Genomic DNA, 15,078 nt, shown 5'->3' on the forward strand with positions numbered 1-15,078 from the left:
AAAAGGGGGCTTAGAACAAATCTGCAGGAGCAATGCCAAAGTAGTATTTGCTTAAAATAAGCAATTTGAAAAATAAGCATGGAGGGTGGCAGGGGGGAGGGCCTTAATTAATCAGAAATACGTCTATCAGATCTTGTCCATGCTCAAACTTTAAGTTGCCAGGATAGCTAGTGAGAATCTACATTGTGTTCAGTATGGCTGAAACCTCAACATTAAGACAAGAATAATTAATTTTATATATGCGATTTCAGACTGATAACACTGTCTCCCATTCTACCTTGATTGTTTCAATTCAGCATTTTTTCAAGAACAGATGTTGAGGTTGGATAAAACTGGGCTTCTCCTCTTGGAGAGGCATATAGGTCTGAGAGAGAAGAAACATGGCTCTAGCCATGTCCTGTCTTTTGTGTCTTGTGATCTTAGCTGGAGAGGTTATAATGGTGCAGCAGGACATGCTGGTGTTGTTCCAAGCTTCATTAATAAGAATGCCTCTAGCAGCAGTTAAGTTACAGAACAAACCAACAAACCTGGCCTCTGATTACTGTTTGGCATAGCTCAGTTGCATACTGAGCTCCTTGAGTCTGACTATATCTGGAGGTGAACAAAGCTTCTTCCTTGAATTCTGCTGGAATTTGTGAATGTGGCCACTTCTCATCTGGGGCAATTTGTTTTCTCCTAGGCTCAGTCAATGTCACAGAATCAGTTGTCACCCTCAACTTACTGCCCAGATACTCATAGTAGGCTTGTTCTTCTGTCTTGCATGCTTTAGTGAGCAGCTCTTACAATGTCAACAGAGTTAGCATTTGTATCTAAGCAGAGCAGCTAATATCTGTGATCTGACTTTTCACACTGCATCTCAAGCAGTTGTTACTCCATCAGTTCTGCCATTGCTCTATTTTCAAGGTTATCTTGACAACTATAATATCCAGACTGTGAAGAATATAGCCACAGGAAAAAATAATAGGTTAAAAAGAAAGAATATTCAGGAGTGTTTGCCAGCTGAACTGGTTGAATTTGGCCAGTGCTCTTGGCAGAGAGTAGGATCCATTCTTTTGCAACATAGATCTCTCTGGGGGATGGTTTGAACTGCAGAATTTACCTAGATTCACATAAAGTCCATGGGCACCAGTGCCCATCATGTTTGGCAGTTATAAGAAGATACTGCATAAACCCAAGAGCAGCTAGTAATAAAAGTTTGTATTTAGGGTAATTTACTTTCAAGTTAAAAGGGAAGAAGCCTCAATTCAGAAAGCTCTTCATCACATACTTAAATATCACTGAAATCAGTGGAATGTATTTGTGGGTCAAAATGCACAAGACCCCAGCTGAGCAAAGCTCTTTTAATCTGAATTGGGGGATTGTTGTGTAGAAACTGATGGTGAAGGACCAGGTTCTTACCTTGATTGTCAGAGTAAGAGGTCAATTAACCTGAGGAACAAGTTCCTCAACAAGCCCCTGGGTAAATGCTGTTCGGTTGCTGACTCTTGTGGCCTTTCCATGGCTTCACATGCCATGCCTATTTGACTGCTACTTCTAACCATAACCAGGGTAAGCTTTGAGAATGTTTTCTGACATGGGGTAAAGAACTTCTGCATTAGCAGATTGCTAGCTGTAAAGGGGCAGTAAGTGGTGACTAGAGGCTGTGTGTGCAAATGGCAGTTTAACCTGAGGCCTGTTCTCAAGTGTTTCTTCTCATTTTGCAAATGCATCCCTCCAGGCTGGTGGACAGACCTGACAAGCTCAGCGGTGATCAACATCCGCCACTTTTACTAGAGTTCTAGGATTCTTGTCTATCAGCTGTTGGCACAGCACACTGTGCTGCTATATTTGATTTCTTTGTCATAAATTCAGGACAAGCTGGAAATATCTGAGATATTTTGCCTGACTTAAGTTGAGAGGCTTATATAGAGTGAGCAGGCAACAGTGGTGGAAAAATCAGGGAAAATACCTGTGCTTTTAACAATGTCTTTTCTGTGGCTTTGAAAGTCCAAGAATTTCTCAGCCAGAGAATGTATTTCCTCCTTCTTTTTATAAGCTACTTCTTTCTTTTGCCTTATTAATTGTGAATCTGCTCCTGCTTCTATTTCAAGCCAGATGCAAAAATTGGTGACCTGACTTTCCTAGGTATAGTGTTGTGAATCTGAATAACCAGGTGAGTAGATTTCTCTAGTGTAAGATCATGCCCCCATGTCTGATCCTTTGAGATATGGAATAGTTCCTGCTTGTGCTGAAATCACTGTGTAGAGGGTGTTGGGTACTTCATAAGGAACTCCAGACTCTGTAGGACTGGGATTCATCTTACAGCTTGAGCATTTCAGTCTGGTTTTGGAGACCTCTGTATGTCTTCTCTTCTGTTTATGGTGTTCAAAAGTCTGTTGCTATGGAAGTAGCACCTGAAGGTATGTTTTGCCCGAAGAACCTGCAATGAAGCGGTTACATTACCAAATGACAGTGTACCCCAGAATTGAGTAAAATGACAGAGGCCACCAAGTTTTTCTTGTTTGTGTGATGAAATGTTGTCAAATTAAGTGATTTGTTGGAGCCTTCCTTTAACTTCTGTAAAGCAGTAAGCTTAGAGGAAAAGAAGATAGCATTTTTAAAAAGCTTTATTTGTGACCTGGACTTGTTGCCTCTGACCCTCTTGGGCTTAAATAGTTAAATTATATTAATGTCCAGTTTGTTTCACTGTAGGTAACACATCAACTGAATACTCTCGTGCATAATCTACTGTATCTTTCCTCTGTTCTGTGTCAATGTATTATGTGTATTTGGATTACAGTTCTTTTTGTATTAAATTATTTTATGTTATAGAACAATATTTAAGTGAAGCAAAGAGCTAATGGAAGTTGTTGATGTTTTGGGATTTCTTTTCTCTTTGCTCTTTTTTTGGATGTACTGTAAATTGTAAACCAAGGATGCCAAGCAGGCTTGGTTCAATGGCTAAAATTATTGTATTACAGTGTAATGCTGATCTAGGCCTTGTCTCAACACTAGAGCACACAGACTTGAATAAAACTGTTATAAAAGCGATTGTCTTCAGGCCTTGAGTTCTTGGGTTTGTGCTCCAGATATTTTCAAGCAGGTATTTAGAATAGCAGTGGCATTACCTTGCTATGGGGATTTCAGAATTTTTCCCAGTACAACAAGAAGTTTATTTTTCTTCATTAGGTACCTCAGTCCTGATCGGCTAGTCCAGCTCTGGGTTCTCCATAGGGCTTTTGAAATGTTTTTGTGAAAACTCAGTTTAGTGCAGGTCTTGGCACATAGTACTTGTCTGCTAAGCCCCTTCTGGCTTTTCTCTGAACCAAAGAATTAATTGCATACCATTTTTATTAAGGCTAATATTTCTGTTCTGTTAACTTGAGGTTTTTCAACTCTTTATTTAATATCCTGACTAGAATATGAATCTAAATGGTTGGATATGGAGCTTATGCAGTAACATGTTTTGTGCATGGTGACATTTAACAGATGGTTTAGATTCACTTGTGATGCTGTGCCTTTGTCCCTGCCACATCATTCAGTGAGACAAAGGTGCATGAACAAGGATCTTTCCAAGCTGTTTTCATCTGCTGTCGGTGTGAAAGCCAGAACAACATGGTTTTGATTCCCAGGTTGTGTATTTGAATCCAAGATTATACTTTTGTTTCTCTCTGCCACAAAACCATAGTTTCACATTTCTCTGTTTTAAGAAATGTAGCTGTATGGATGAAGGACTATGTACTACAAGTACTTAAATTTCATAATTTCCTTTGAAAAAAGATTTTTTTTCTAATGCAGGTACATGCAAGAAATCCTTCACCCTTCCAACAGATGCAGAGGCTGAACAATGCATAGGTAGGCTACCTTTAGCCATATATTTCATTCAGAATGCTGTAGTGCTGTGTTTTGTGATAAACTAGGAGAACAGTGAACAGACTATCAATTAAATTTGTTAGAAATAATAGCATGCAAGATGAATTGCTTTTTCACTTGCTTTAACAAAAGGTCTCTTACAGTGTTTTGTTTTTCAAGCTATTTTTCACTCTTCCCCAAATCTGGAGTGTCTCAAACTGAAACAAATACTTCTACCTCCTGTAATGTTCTGCAAAGTAGCATTATGTCTTAAAAGATTCAGATTTTCTGGCTGAATTTACTCACCTGTCACAATGACAAGGTTACCCTAATATTCAAGCTGGCCTCATCAGCAACAGAAATCTACATGTATCGTGGCAGATCAATTTCTGCCAGCAGCTGCAGCCTCTGCAGAACATGGCAGGAGCACAAAGCACTGGGTTAGAAGAGGAAAATAAAATAGCAGTTTTCTAAGCAGGGAAATCTTCTAGCAGAGAAGGAACATCTTAAATGAAAACTGGCAGAGTCAGCACCCTGCAGAGCAAAGACACCAGCAGATGCTTTAGGCTGAGCAACTTGAGTTTTTCATTGTTTGATGTGTTGGTAGGGGTTGGGTGTACAAGTTCTACTGTGACAGTGCAAATCATATGTGGCTTTTAGCTCTGAATGTGCTCAGGTGAGGAAATCACCATGTATTACATTATATTCAGATGGCACATGCTGAAATAGTAAATGCAAGTGGTGCTCTGAAAGTCCATAGCATACCTTGATAAAACTTGTAGTGGACTTCCAAGGCTATGCAGATTAAGGGGGAAGAGGAAAGACTTTCCTCTATCATGCAGCTCATATAATTTGATTAATCTGCTATTTCTAGTAGAATTTTGACATTCTTAATCCTTCTGACATGGAAGTAAGAGGAGAAGATGTCCTACTAAAGCTAGGCTTAACAAGAGCTTAATTACATGTAACATGAAAAGTTTCTAGGCATATTGCTATCAGGCTTAAACAGACTAAACTCTTGAAAATAATCTGGAGGGAACATGACAATAACAAACATCAGAATCTTTTAACAAGGATTAACAAGCTTTGTCTTCATGCTTGGGCACAATGGACACTGCAGTTTGCTTTGGCAGGGAAAAAAAATGATTGTAACTAAGGATGAACAAAGCTCTAGCGTTTTCAAGTAGACTTCAGCATGCTTTGTGCCTCTTTGCTGCTTCATCTGAAATCTTATTAAATGGCATGTGATTTACTTGCTGTTAAGTCCTCATTAATTTAACAATGAACAAATCTGAGTGGAATGAAAAGAGGCAGGATCAACTGATAGCACTCTGACACAGAGTGGAACAGAACCATAATCGCTTTACTAAATATAACCAAAGTCTGTACACTTCATGCCTGCAAAATTTGCTCTGAATTTTATTATTTTCTCCCCAGATCATGCTTCAAAAATCACAGGTTTTGAATTTTTTTTTAAAAAGCATGAATGGGGTACCTGTCACAGACTGCAGCCAGTATTAACAGAACCAGCTCTCGTGGATGTGAATGTTGTACACCATCACGTTCTCCAGTGGGGCCCTGAGACAGTAGTTGGAGAACTGCTCATTGTACAAAGAGCTTACTATTTCTGCAGCAGTCTGGAATTTTTGCTTTTGGTGATCTTCCTGCAATTGCATCTGGTTATTCACTTTTGCTACAGGTCTTGCAGGCCTTATTTAGAGCTAAGAGAAACTTCTAAGCAGGTGCACTGTAAAGGAGAACTTCTTGATAAAGACTTGTGACTGGAGCTGCTCTGTAAGGGAAGATGAACTGGAGCAAAGGGTGACTGTAGGGCAGTGGCCTCCTGGATACAGTCCCAGGTCAAGCTAAGCAGAGCAGGTCAGGTGACAGTAACTGGGGCCAGTCCAGTGATCATCAGGCAAGTCTGTAGAAATAAGGCAGGTCCAAGGTCAAGCTAGGAAGGCAGAAAGGAGCCTGGGTGAGCAAGGTACTGGGCAAGTGTAGCCATAATCATAATTTAGCTGAGGCAAGGATTTTGTGGCTGCTTGGTCAAGGGAGGAGGCTGTGATGAGGTTTCTCATAGCTCTTGTCCCAGCCACAGCCACACAGCTGTATCTGAGCTGACCATGAGCCCAGGCAGCCAAACTGTAGAAGGGGCTGTTGGATACTTAGGGGGGCAGGCCTATTCAATGACAAAATCCACTGAAGTTCATTATTATCTTTTTCTAGTTCTGGAGTTCAGAATTGTAATCAAGTGTAGTTAGAGAATTAGAGGAGGGCCCAGGAGATTTCACCACCACTGGGGGTTTCAGAAACTCAGCTTTTGCTGAGTCTTGTGGAGGAAAGAGCTCCTGCAGCCTCAGTACTTCATATCTTCAGTACAAACAGCTGAGATTCTCTGCTGGCTTTCTCCTCCTCCATGCAATTTTCTGTCTTTATAATCCAATCTCCTTTTCTGCAATCACACGTCTTTCTCTGGAGCAATCTGTCATAACCATGTTTGCCAACTGGTTTCTCACCTGCATTCAATTCTGACATTAGGACCACACTTCTTGCATCCACATGTCAGTCTTCAGGGTTAGCCTGAAGTCTTTTTCCCTTCACATGCATTGATTATTACAAATTTCATGCTGGTAGGACTTCCTCACCAGTTATACACAACCTTTCAGCAGTACTATTTCAAGCAATGTCCTTCACTGTCCCCCTGCCTACAGACATGGGTAAGGAATCAATATTATCAGATCTTAATTCTGAAATGGCATCACAACCATTTAGTCTGTAGGGTTCCTCAATTTACACACCTATCAGAAAAACAGATGTCTAAGTCTCAATCGCAAGTTCTTTCCCATCCAACTAAAGATGGAACAGATTTTTTAAAAATTGCCTTTGGACAACTGAAAATGTCTGGTGGAGTGTAGGAATTTGCTGCAACAACCTGCTCTTTAAGCAAGTTCTTTCTGGACTTGAATCTACACAGTCTTGAAGATGTAAGTGCTACCTCTCAGCACTTATCTCTCAGGAACAACAGGACTTTTGGAACTAAGGAGGGTCAAGCATAAACTTCTATGAGAGCCTTTGAACAACAATAATGTTAAGTATTGCATAAGCCACAGCTGAGGGTGTTGGAAGCTGTTTTCCTTTCCTCATCTAAACTATGCAGTGGGTGGCTAACTGCAAGATTGTGCACAAGCTAAGAACAGAGCTTTGGAACCATGTGGCTAAGGGAATCTGGGGCCTGACCAGCTCTGTGCAAATCCTGTTTTGTCTCATACTACAAAAAATTCCTCTCAAGCTGCATGGCACATCCAGACTGCCTAATTTTGATGCAGTGCTTCTGACCTTGGGCTCCATCTCAGACAGGAAGTTTTAACCTTGTGTCAGACCCTTTTTAAACTTTTTATTCTCCAAAGGTTTTGGTGTGCATCAGGATGTTGCCTCTACATAATGTGAATAACACCAGCTGAGAGGGATTGCCCCTGCGCGATATCCCCATCAGCCTCTCTCTTGTGACTGAAGTACTATGCCAGCCATTACTTGTAGTGCCACGGGCCTAATCTTGTAACTCAAACAGCCATTTTCTTTGCCAATGGGTCTGCTTCAGTTTGCTGATATTGGCTGCTGTGATCTGCCATAGGAAAGCAGACTGAAGCTAGGAGATCTTAGAGCTGACTGAGCACTTGGATTCATCTTCCCAATGTGTTTCCTATATGGCTCATTACACCCCTTCTTTAGCTACTTCTAGAATGGGGATATTTACTATATACATATGTCTCCATAGGCTGCAGTGCACAATATAAAAGATTTTTTTATTTACTCTGTGCATAGGAGTAAATGTGATTTAGATTACACAAGGCTCTCACCTTTCTTCAGTTTTGTCTTATCTAAGGCAAATATTTGCTAAAATCAACCAAGATGATAGTTGAGTGTGTCTCTTGATGGGTAGTTAAAACAGCAGCTGTTTGGGTTTGTGTCCTGGGATGACTGTGCATATGGGGAGGGAAACCTCTCTGCTGGCAGCTGGAAGGTTCTGTGGGTACTACCTGTGTCTACCTTTATACCCAGGTACCTGGTGGACATGTCTAAGCTTTTCAGTTCTGGCAGAGGAACAGAAAAACAGCAGGACTTGTCCAGAAATGTTTGGTAACCCTGGAGCGGAGTCCTTATCTTAATTACCCTTCTCTAGCCAGAGATGAGTCAGAAGCGCACAAATTCTTGGCATTCTGCTCTGTCAGTCTGTCACCAGTCTCCTGTCCCTCAAAGACCTCATTTATCTGCACTTATAGTTGGGTCCCTACCTTTGGCTTTTAATACAGCTCAGTGGAAGTTCCATATATTTGTTCAGTGATAGGCATGAACAAGGTATTCATCTAGGTCCTGGCATCAAACTGGGGTTTGAGTGACATATAAATTCAGAGTTTTAAGGATAGACAAAACACATGGGTTTGAACATGAAAGGTGTGCAAGATTCTTCACCAGCTATGCTAAAGTGTGGATTAATTTTATCCTCATGACATGCTGGGAAAATCAACACTTCATCTCCCTGAAAGACACCATATGGCCTGGCTAGTTTTCTTCCTTTCTAGAAGGAAGGGTTTTGGCAAATACAGTGCTGCTGCAGCTGGGAACAGTGCTTAAAATAACACCAAGGTTCCAGCTCAGATTGGTAGCCTTTGGCAGCTGCACTATGTATTGCCAGGAAGAAACTGTTTGCATCCTCAAACTGCATAGGATGTTCCTACTGGTGCAGAAATGTTATTCATTGCTAAATGCTTTGTGCTGTGACAGGGTGGTAGGGAAGTGTATTTATCATAAAAAAAAGCAACCCAAGGCATAGACAGCAAGTTCATGCTGCTGTGAGGCTGGATGACTCAGAATGTGATGGTCTGTGTCCTGCTTAAGAACTTGAAGGACAAAACTTGCTGCAATGACTGTTTCATTCCAGCACTTTAATGCCTGAGAAAGTTTACCACATCTGCATCTCAGTGCTATGCTGTGACAGGCCAAAAATAAAACTTTCTTATATTGCATGAGCATTGGACAACAGGGCAAAGAAAAATTGCTCAGAGAAGTCATTGGATTTGATTTGCTTCAGGTCCTGTGGTAGCCAGCAGCCAACAGTCCTGTGCTGTGGAGATTTTCATTCCCCTTATCAGTCACAGCGCAGAAGCCACTAACACACTCAAGACCTGTTGTACACCTGAAGGAATTCTGGCACTACAAGCAGGGCATTGCACAGACCTACTCCCAGCCCAGCCGTGCAATGGCTTGGCAATCCATGGTTAGCACATGCACTCCTCAGTTTTCCTTCTTGTGAGAAAAGGGCTCCTGCTCACTCCCAGGAGGCTCATGAGGATAGACACCTCCTTGCAGGAGTAGAGAACATTTTGTATGAAGCCCTTCCCTTTGCTGGTAGATGGATTGGAGCTGGTTGGTTTCAATTACAGCTGATTAGATGCTCTTTTTGATGCTAGCTGCCTCTCTCCCAGGCAGAACAGGAGGACAGTGCCCAGAAAGGCTGAGGCACCTGTTCCAGGGCTGAAAGCTTCTCGTCTCCAAGACTGTACATTAACTCCCAACAGCAGCACAATGTGGACGTGAGCAGCACCTTACATAACCTTTCAGGAGCTTGTATTGGCAGACCTGGGAACATGTATACTTTCTTTCCCGTTTTATTGTTTTAGTTATATTCCTTGCCCCAGTTCCTCATCTTTAAGAGTACTGAGCCCTTTTTTAAAAATAGATTGCCCGTTGCCTGTTTCTTGCATGATTACTAGGCAAGAAGCAGTGGTGATGTGGCACACTTGTGCCAGCTCAGAGCAGATGAAGGGGAAGTGGGAAGAACCACACCAGCGCTGACAAGTCACAAGGGTCCCCATGGGGATGTCACAATTCCCTTTCCATTCAACACCCCTTGTCGCTCATCCAAGATAGCTGCAAAAAAGCAGGGCTGTGCTCAGGGTGTTAGGCCACGCAGTTCTCAGAGGATCTGGGCAGGATAATGATCATCACTCTGGACACTGTGCGGGGTGAGGGAGCAGTTTGGGCTCTTCAAAGGGCACACATCTCCATCCGGGCAGATAAGGGCTCGGAATACAAACATGCCTGTGTCCCTGATGTCTCTGGCTGATAGAGGACTTGCTGATTGTTTTCCTGTCAGGCTCCCCATGCCTCTTTGGCAGCTGAAAGATAAAAAGGCTTCTGTGGGTGGAAAGGAAAACATCCAGAGCTCCCATCTGGGTTCGGCAGCCTGAACCACACTGAAGCAGAGCCCTGCAGAGAAGAGATGATGCTATAAAGGATCTGTGGGATGGATTAGCTGAGCTCTGTCAGGCTGGATGGGGAGCTGTGGGTCTGTGGGAAGCAGGTGTGCGCTGTGTTCCTGTACCTTGCTGCCCTCCCCTTGTTCGGCACGCTGCTTGTGCAGAAACCACTTTTCACCGAGGACTTGAATTTTACAGCAGGCATTCAGTGACTTGGCAGCATGCTGTTAGTGCCTTCAAAAGCTGCAAAATGACAGCTTTCTCGGGAGCCCCTGGGCTTTTTGTGGTTTTTTGCCAAGCAGCCTTACATGTAAGTCAGGAGTGAGTCGTCAGATATAAGGGTGCCTGCACATCTCCAGGTCTGCTGAGCACCATGAAACCCTGTCTCCTGTTGCTAACTCTGGGAGCAACGACCCCCATATACCCTTCCTTTCCTCCTGCTGCCATTCTGTTTCCCAATTCCCACCTGATCCTCTTGGATGCGTTTCCAGAGCCTCATCTGCCAGCACTCAATTTTGCAGCTTATGTAGCTGTGCCTTTTCCTGTATTTTTGAGTGGATGAGATACTGATTGCTGTAGAGCACGTCTATTTCTAGCAGAGCTGACTTTTTGCATTTATAGGTGCCAACCACAGGCTAGTAACAAGGTACAAAATAATAATCAAGGTGAGTGTATGACCATCACAGAACAACAGCCTCTGCAACTGCTTGTATTTGATTCTGTAATGGCTTCTCAGATTTTTTTCTTCATTTTCTGTCTATCAAGGCTCATCAACCATTTGTCATTTTTGTCCCAGGTACATGCTAAGGCTTGTGCTGATTTTATCTGTCAGTGAACATCATGATTGAAGTGCAAATTATGTGCTTTCACCTCCCCAAAATGTCTTCCTGGCACTTCTGGTTTCTGTAAGTTATACAATGGCTAAATTACTCCAGTGAACTGTGAATTGTGTCTTCCACATCTAGTAGGTGGTTAGAGCTATAGCACATCTAAAAAACAACAATTTTTACTTTCTCTATATTCAAGGAGGGAGACAGATAAGTGAAGTGCTAGTACACATAAGCACAAGGTAGGGCCTCTGACTCTGCAAGGCCGTGCAGCACATCCTCACTCCTGGCCTTGAGTGCAGGAGCTGGTGGAAGCAAAGCAAGGCCACATATTGAAGGATGAGAGGTAACTGAGGTGCTGCAGGCAGGACAGCTGAGAGGCAGCAGTAAGGACATGAAACCACAGCAGCGCAGGGCTGTGACCTCCTTTCTGGCTGTGTGGCCTGAGGATAACAGCACTTTGCAGCTACACAGAGTAATTGTGGGGCGGACATTTCTACATGTTTGTTCCCCTTCTTTTAACTGCATTAGCGGGGCAATCATCATCACCTCGCTATATTTCCTGTTAGAATTGCTTTCCTAACACCCACTACTGATGTCTCTGGCTGAAATTTAAATGAGTGCCAAAACAGCCAAAAAGAAGGATGTCTTGGTTTGAGAGACAGGTGTCTGCCAAGGAAGGCAGGAACCTCCCTTGGAATGAAAAAAATATGACCCCCTTCCCTCCAAATTATTATAACTTTGCAATTACGGGGCTTTTAGGCAACAACAGGAGAAAAGGAATAACAGTTCTTTATTAGTATGTATGGCACGGCAAACAAATAACCACAAACAGACCCAGACCCAGACCCCCAAGCTCAGCCGTCTCTCGGCCGCAGGCGCTTCCCCCGCGCTGCAGTTCCGGTCACGGCCGGCAGGGGCGCTGCTGGCTCCGGGCAGGGCAGCGCGGGGGCGCTGATTCACCCGCGCCTGCAAGGGGGCGCTGTGGCGCGAGCCCAGCCGCGTCCCCCTCACGCCGTAATGGCGGGAGGCCTGGGTGGCGGAGCGGGCTGTAGGAGGAACCTGGGAGCAGCGGCTGGAACGGCAGGACCAACAGACCCCGGTGTAGCAAGAGAAATGTATCAGAAACCCCACAGCTGTGGCAGGAGCTGCCGGGCGTCCTGGCAGGCAGGGGGTGCAGAGTTCCAGTGTAGCGAAAAAAGCCGGAGCAGTGGCAGAGAAAGGTCAGGGCTGGGCGGTGGCGGCCGAAAGCAGCTGAGATGGCTCCTGACAGAAGCCAGGAGAGGCTCCTTCAGAAAGGTTTTCCCCTGAGGCACCCGAGCAGATGGTGAGGGTCCTTTCCAGTGAGGTAGGGTGCTAATAAGGTCCCAGTTCAATGGCTGCTCCTACAAGCAAAGGCACAGTGAGGAAGAAGCAGTACCGGGCTGGGCTCCGGCGGGGGCAGTGAAATCTCCCCACAGTAAGCAACAGCTCGGCCGTTCTCTAATGCCGACACTGAGAGAGCGGGCCCCGCACTCCCCGGCCAAAATCTCATGGTATCTCTGCCCTTCCAAAGAGAAAACTGCCCAGGTAAGAGAGTGGCCAGCTGCACCCTTCCCTCACCTTGGCCATTTCTTTTATCTCTTTAAGTATCGATAGTTATTGTCTCTTAGCAACAAATGGGAGAAAATTAACCCCCGACCTGCCCCCCAAAAGAAAAAAAGGGACAAATCCTAACCCTCAACAGAGGAAAGACTTATAAGAAGGATGAGTTGAGGATGGAGAAGGGAAGAAGGAGATGGGTAAAATTGCCCATTTACGTTTTAAAAGTGGTGTGATTAAGGGGCACAGGAAGTGTGGACCACCTTTTTTTGAGTGCACTTAGTACCTTAAATCCAGGTCTTCATGGATCATTCAACAGTTTAGAAACTGAGGCAAAAGGAGGTTTGAAAAAATCTTTGCAGATAAGTAAGCTCTAAGCAGAACTGGAAGTAGATCCTAGGAGTCCTGCCTCTTTCTTCCCTTCTCTGGCCACAGCTCTCTTCTTCAGTTTTCTCCAAGTGTTTTTCACTGTAGGTGTACATTAGCTTGCTCTCTTGAACAATTGCATTCAGCTCTTAGCAAGGATAATAATATTAATACAAAATGTCTGGATGTCTCTAGAAGTCTACAGGGAAGCACAAGATGCTCCAATAAGAGCAGCACTAACAGGAAAGAGATGAATGCAGCACAAGAATGAGCCTTTTAATGGCCCATTAAGAAGAAAAAATACATACAGAAGTTGAGGCTATTTTTTTGTTTTTATAATTGTTTCCTAAGAATATGTTGCATTCTATGCAGAGGATCAGTCAAATGTTTTGTTGTGAGTTTTGCAGACTTTAGCTAGTAAAGGGAGGTTATTGGTGTGTGAATGTAGAATAGTAAAGCATTTCTCTTGGTCAAAACTTAAAACATAACAGTGAGTGTCAGCATCCCTCAGCAGTGGTGTATGTCACACAAAGTGTAGCTCAGCAGCCGTGCTGGGCCCACACAGTCCAAGGGTCCCCTTATGGACACCACCAGAGATGATCCCTGAGCTGGGTTTGCTGTCTCCTGACCTGCTGGGGAGGGCAGGGGCTCCCAGCCCTTCAGATAAATGCATTAGGCTTCCTGAGTGCCCCAGGCCCAGGGATGCAGGCAGATGCTGACAGTCAGTGGCAGCCAGTGGTTATCTGCCACACAATCCAGCGGGCAGGACAAGCATCCTTAACACCAGTGGGTCCTGAGGGGAACCAAATCATTTGGGCATCACAGTACATGGGGTCTTTGCTGCTTCTACTTTTCACTCTAGGTGCTAATACCTTTCAATCCCTGTTCCCATTCTGGTCATATAAAACCAAATAAGTCTTAATGACAGTCTTCTTTCCTCCCATTTTGCCCCTTAATTTGCTCATATTTAGGGGGACAATCCTGAGTTTACAGGAGATGCCTCTGCATCAGTGGGTGTGGAGACAGTGAGACAGGTTGGGAGGTTGCCATATGATGTATAGGGAGAGAATATAGAAAGTCTAAAGCTTTGCTGGGGAAAAATTGTCATTTTTTTTTTTAGTGCCCTCCAGGAGGCCACCTATATGCTTCTCATCGTCTTCCTGCTACAGGATAGCCTTTTATTTGATGAGATCTTGATAAGCCTGGGCTCAAAGTGTCCTTTTCAGGGCAGGTAGAAGAAGTCCTTCAGTGTATGCTGCTGGGTACTTCTTACAGTAGTATGTTGTGCTGATATCCTGGGTCAGCACTCAGAACCCCTTCTGAATAAGCAATACTTTCAACAACTTCGGTAGAACTAATGAGATTGGACACTCTGGGAGGTAAGGAGCTATCTAGCTGGGCATCTCAAATGCCCATTGCAAATATAGGCTGGACACATATTTTAATTGAGAACATCTTCTTTCCTGAGGATTTCACGTGGTTGTGATCAGAGCTGCATAAAGGACTAAGTAGGAAACACCAGCCTTTGAGGGGAGGGGAAAAGTGTGCAGATGTAAAATCTCTAAGGTGCAGAAAAGGTGAGGAATCGATGACATGAGGTTTGGTGAAACTAAGTGTGATTGAATGTTTTGACCCCATGCAGTATTTGCCCCTTGCAGTGCTTTGTCCCATATACAGGCCAAGGAGGTATTCACTTGTATTTCAGAATACAGTTTCTATGAAAGATGCCTCCTAAATAAAGCTGTATTGATTCAAAGAAAAGGAATAAACATTGCATTACATGAAAGAGGGAAAGGAAATGCTGGTTGAGAATCAGGACCTCAGAAAAGGATTTGAGGCTGGAAATAGAGTCACCTGTGGATTAACATCAAATGGTAACATAAAAACAAACATGGCAAAATAACTTTTGGTGGAGAAAGGAACAGAACTTTCCTCATAACTAAGGGAAGAAAAGTCCTGGTGCTGTCTCTACCCCTTAGGACCCAGCATAGCAACTAAAGGATGTGAATGATACAGGAGACATGAAGTCCCAAGCTGTCATTGTGTGTTACTGTCCTCCACTGAGGGGGAAATGAGGCCAGGGAACTAGAGGTGCTTTTGCCTTTGTGCATAGAATATCCTGGAACTGCCCTTACCCTGGGAGTTTCATGCTCTTCCACTCATTTCACTTTGTGAAGTACCAGGTGTTCCTGACAGCTACTTGGTGCTGATTT

At 43.7% G+C, this 15,078-nt stretch overlaps 1 protein-coding gene across 2 annotated transcripts in view; it reads left to right on the top strand.

Moving 5' to 3' along the window:
- The window catches only part of MAP3K9 (mitogen-activated protein kinase kinase kinase 9), a 59,343-nt gene extending 55,521 nt beyond the window's left edge, over positions 1–3,822 (top strand). Inside the window, exon 12 of one of the 2 annotated variants that reach the window (XR_008482997.1) lies at positions 3,778–3,822. The gene's annotated coding sequence lies outside the window, so the exon portion shown is untranslated. Of the gene's footprint in view, positions 1–1,717; positions 3,024–3,777 lie in introns of those variants that run through there. The other variant, XR_008482996.1, reaches the window with a different exon arrangement.
- The last annotated feature ends 11,256 nt before the right edge of the window (positions 3,823–15,078 follow it).

Source organism: Melozone crissalis, unplaced genomic scaffold (assembly GCF_028551555.1).
Source record: "Melozone crissalis strain CALT ecotype California unplaced genomic scaffold, PUWL_Pcris_2 ptg000018l_1, whole genome shotgun sequence".
Classification (NCBI taxonomy): Eukaryota; Metazoa; Chordata; class Aves; order Passeriformes; family Passerellidae; genus Melozone; species Melozone crissalis.